The sequence below is a fragment of the Silene latifolia genome, chromosome 9 (assembly GCF_048544455.1).
Source record: "Silene latifolia isolate original U9 population chromosome 9, ASM4854445v1, whole genome shotgun sequence".
NCBI classification, from domain to species: domain Eukaryota; kingdom Viridiplantae; phylum Streptophyta; class Magnoliopsida; order Caryophyllales; family Caryophyllaceae; genus Silene; species Silene latifolia.
The window spans coordinates 115,590,667-115,595,221 of record NC_133534.1 but is presented as its reverse complement, the minus strand read 5'-3'; the positions used below and the strand labels follow the sequence as shown (position 1 = coordinate 115,595,221).

The following is a 4,555-nucleotide window of genomic DNA, read 5'->3' as shown; positions in this document are numbered from 1 at the left end:
GGAGGACTCCACCAAACTCTCATTCTTGATGAGATGTCAAGGGGGCATGTCCAAGGTGTTGTTGATGTTGCTCAACACCTTGAAAAAGTAATCAAAAGCTTGTTCATTATCGTGATAAAGGTCTTCTATAGACCTTTGCCCTTGTTGTCGGTCTTGATCGATGGCATTACCAATGTAGGGATTGAAAATCCCTTCAAATTCGTCCTCCCAAAGACCACAAACTTTATTAAGTTGATCATTAAAAATCTCTTGGTTTGATGGAGACAACTCTCCCATTTTCTTCTCTTGGCCAATGAGGCCATCTTCTTCATTGCTTGACTTTGGTGAGCTTTGCAAGCTCTCTTTATTACAATTCACTTGCTCTTTGAATGGAGCATCTTCAATTTTCTTCTTCCATTGAAGTTCCGACTTCTTCCTATCATTCTTCCGGCTATAATGATCAATCATAAAACATGGTTCATGTAAACGGGGAGCTCTCATAGTCTTGTCAAGATTGAAAGTTATGCTCTCATCTACTACTTCTAGAGTGAGCTCTCCATGTTTTACATCAATCACCGCACCCGCGGTGTGTAAGAAAGGTCTTCCTAGAATGATTGGAATGTTGGAATCTTCTTCCATATCAACAATGACAAAGTCCACCGGGATGAAAAATTTCCCAATTCGTACGGGAACATATTCCCATATCCCTAATGGTGTCTTCATCGATCTATCGGCCATTTGGAGTGTAATATTGGTGCATTTAAGCTCTCCCATCCCCAACCTTTTACTCACCGAGTACGGCATAACACTCACACTAGCCCCTAGATCACATAAGGCTTTGTTGATCGTGGTGTCGCCAATGGTACACGGTATTGAGAAGCTTCCCGGATACTTGAGTTTTGGAGGTGAACTCCCTTGAAGTATTGCACTACTCACCTTAGTGAAGGCGATAGTCTCAAGCTTCCGGATCGACTTCTTCTTTGTGAGGATGTCTTTCATGTATTTCGCATAGGCCGGTACGTGATTGATTAATTCCGTGAACGGAATTGAGACTTCCAAATTCTTCACAATTTCCATAAATTTTCCAAGTTGGTCATCAAATTTGGGCTTGGCTTGACGACTTGGAAAAGGAAGTCTAATCACAATGGCCTCCTTCTCCTTGACCTTGTCTTCATTTTTCTTTGAAATTTCTTCTTTTGATGATTCTCCATCCGTGGAGTTTTGCACAATTTCTTCCTTATCACTATCTTCCACAACCTCATCCTCAACTTGCTTCTTCGGTGCTTCATACCTTGTACCACTTCTCAAGTGAATGGCACTAACCGTTTCATGTCTTGGGGGATTACTCTGAGGTGGTAATTGCCCCTTTTGTCTTTGTGAGCTTGAAGATGCTAGTTGAGTCAATTGGGTTTCCAACATTTTGGTGTGAGCTAGAATGTTGTTGATGGTGGTTTCCTTTGCTTGACTATCTTTTTGCATTTGAGTGAAAAATTCTTGTTGATTCTTTTGCATTTGAAGGACCGCTTTTTGAACATCAAAACCTTGGTCATTTTGTTGATTGTATGGAGATTGATTTTGGTAACCTTGGTTTTGGTTGTAAAAGGGTCTTTTATTTTGGTTTCTCATGGGAGGTGGGGTGTATGTTGTTTGAGGGTTTTGAACATTTTGGCTTTTGTATGAGAGATTTGGATGGAATTTGGTGTTTTCATTGTAATAGTTGGAATAAGGGGTACTACTCTTGTATGCTTGGAAATCATTCACTTGTTCATTTGTTCCCCTACATTCAATTTGGTCATGCCCCAAAGTTCCACAATTCTCACATATCCCACTTGGGATTGATGAAGATGCCGTCATGGCATTAACATGATGCTTTGGTGATTTTGAGGCTTCTTCAAGTCTAGCCATACCTTTTTCAAACTTCAAATTGATGGTATCAATGTGAGCGCTAAGTTGAGCACCCAATTGAGTAACGGAGTCCACTTCATGCTTTCCTCCTCTAGTAGCCTTGCGAGGTCTACTATATTGTGAGATATGGACCTCCATTTCCTCAATTTTGTTCCAAGTTTGATTGTCATCAACTTCGATGAACATTCCATTTAATCCGATGTTGAGAATGTTCCTTGAATCTTCATATAGACCGTTCCAAAATTGTTGTACCAAGAACCACTCGCTAAGTCCATGATGAGGACATGAGCGACAAATTCCTTTGAACCGCTCCCAAGCTTCATATAAAGATTCTTCAACCCTTTGCTTAAAACCCGTAATTTGAGCTCTTAGCATGTTAGTCTTTTCCGGTGGGTAGAATTTTTTGTAGAAAGCTAGAGCCAACTTCTTCCAAGAATCAATTCCGAGAGTGGCCTTATCAAGGCCTTTCAACCATTGTTTCGCGGTGCCAATTAGAGAAAAAGGAAATAAGACCCATCGAATTTGGTCTTGAGTTACACAGGTTTGAGAAATCGCATCACAATAATCACAAAAGGTCTCCATATGAGAATGAGGGTCTTCACTAGGCATCCCCCTAAATTGGCTTCTTTCGACTAATTGGATAAATGCGGATTTAGCAATAAAATTTCCAGTCAAATGTTGTGGTGTGGGAGTACCGTTGGGTAGGTTCTCCTCGGTGGGTACGGAATGTGATGAAAACTTAGGCATTGTGGGTTGATTTTGTGTTGGGTTCTCCTCACCTTCTCTTGCAAAAGGGTTGATGAACTCAATAGTTGGTTGAATATCTACAACCTCACTATACCTCTCAAATTTCTCCTAGCAAGTCTTCTATTGGTTGTCAAAGTTCTTTCAATTTCACGATCAAAAGGTAACAAATCATCTTGTGACCTTCTAGACATGCAAAATATCAAACAACTCGAAAACAATTAGAACAAACCTTGAGGAGTTTTACTTCCTCAAGGCAAAGAAAGACACAACTAATAACAATATAAGAAAATATAAATCAAGTTAACACCGTCCCCGGCAACGGCGCCATTTTGGGTCGGACACAAACTATATCTTTTCGATAACTTGTCGTTAGGAGCATGTAATACTCAGTATTTTAATTATATTTATATATTTTATAATTTATATTGATTAGTTATATTTATTAATTATAATGATTACGGATTATGTTGTTAGACGAAAATAATTAATAAGTTAATAGAATAATGAGTCGGGATGATAACCGAATAATAACAATATATGATAATTCATAGAATAATAATAATAATTGGTAAATATGCTATAATAATAATAATAATAGTGATACTAGTAATACCAATAATAATAATAATAATAATTGTATTTCATAATTATAATAGTAATAAGGTAATTTATAATAGTTTCCTAATTAGTGTATTACACATCCTAAACCTAGCTATAAATACAAAGAAATCTGAAAAAATAATTTATTAAGGAAGAAGGAAGAGATCTAACAGAAAGAAGGAGAGAATTAAAGAGCAATTAGCGATAAAAGGTAAACCGTCTTAAACTCAATTGTTTTTGTTATAACGTTTTAATGTGGACTTTAACACCACCATATACCACCGTATGAACAACCATGTAGTCGTGACTTTGACCCTAGGCTAGCACTGGACCACCGTGAGTCCGTCTAACCCTTCTCTGACCGTCTTTGACCTGACGTTGGTGGTTATTGGGGCGTCTAAAGGTGGCGGGTTTGGGCTGTAGCGGGTTGAACCAGGGGAATCGAACCCATATTTTGACCCACCAATTGGACTCGACGTGGCCTGAGTATGGTGGGGTTGTGACCTGGGTGGTTAGTCGACCAAGGTGGGTGGTATAGGGAGGCTGTAGGTGGTGGTTGGTGACGGTGGTGGCGGTAAACAGGGGAAACAGGGGAAGGATGTGAACACGGTTTTTAAAACGGGAACCGTGGCCATGTTGGTGGCTATACCGAGGAATGTGGACCACCCCTGGAGTCACCGTGGGACAGTGGAGTCAACGGTGGTGGCCGGAGGTGGTAGTGGTGGCTGTGGTAGTGTTGGCAGGGAGCTTTATACGCAGTGGTTGACGATGTCGGGTTTTCGGTAATTGGTATGTTCGTTAGCTAACATTATTTCTATTAGTTTGTTTATTTGAATGAATTGTAATTAGTGTATACTATGTGTTTACTTTAGGTGACCGATTCGTGAAACGGATTTACTGAAGAATATTTTAGTTGATTGCGTAAATTGGAGTATTGCTGAAAAGGTAGGATAATCTACTCAACTATATCTGGTTTGCGTGTTTAATACGTGAATGTATTGAAAGGATGATTGGTGTATGATTGCTTATTTAATTAAGCTAATTGAGTGATTAATATTGTTGGTTGTTGGAGTTGTGCATATTATATACGATTATATTGTGGAATGCTTTATGAGAATTGGACTGCCCCAGGCTTAGTCTCTGGTGGATAACGTGAGTGGTGATTGGACTGCCCCAGGCTTAGTCTCTGGTGGATAACGTGGATGGTTGATGTCGATATATGACATGTGAGCAGTTGAGATTGGAATATTGACAATTGTGAGAGATTGGTTGATTTAATGTATTTTATCCTACTCAACCTCGTGGTTGACCGTGTATTCGTGAA

General features: G+C 39.4%; 1 non-coding gene across 1 annotated transcript; it reads left to right on the top strand.

Annotated features, from left to right (window-relative positions):
• Nucleotides 1-2,152: 2,152 nt before the first annotated feature.
• On the top strand, nucleotides 2,153-2,259 carry LOC141604324 (small nucleolar RNA R71). Its single transcript, XR_012526028.1, has one exon. It is a non-coding gene; the product is annotated as a small nucleolar RNA R71 (small nucleolar RNA).
• The last annotated feature ends 2,296 nt before the right edge of the window (nucleotides 2,260-4,555 follow it).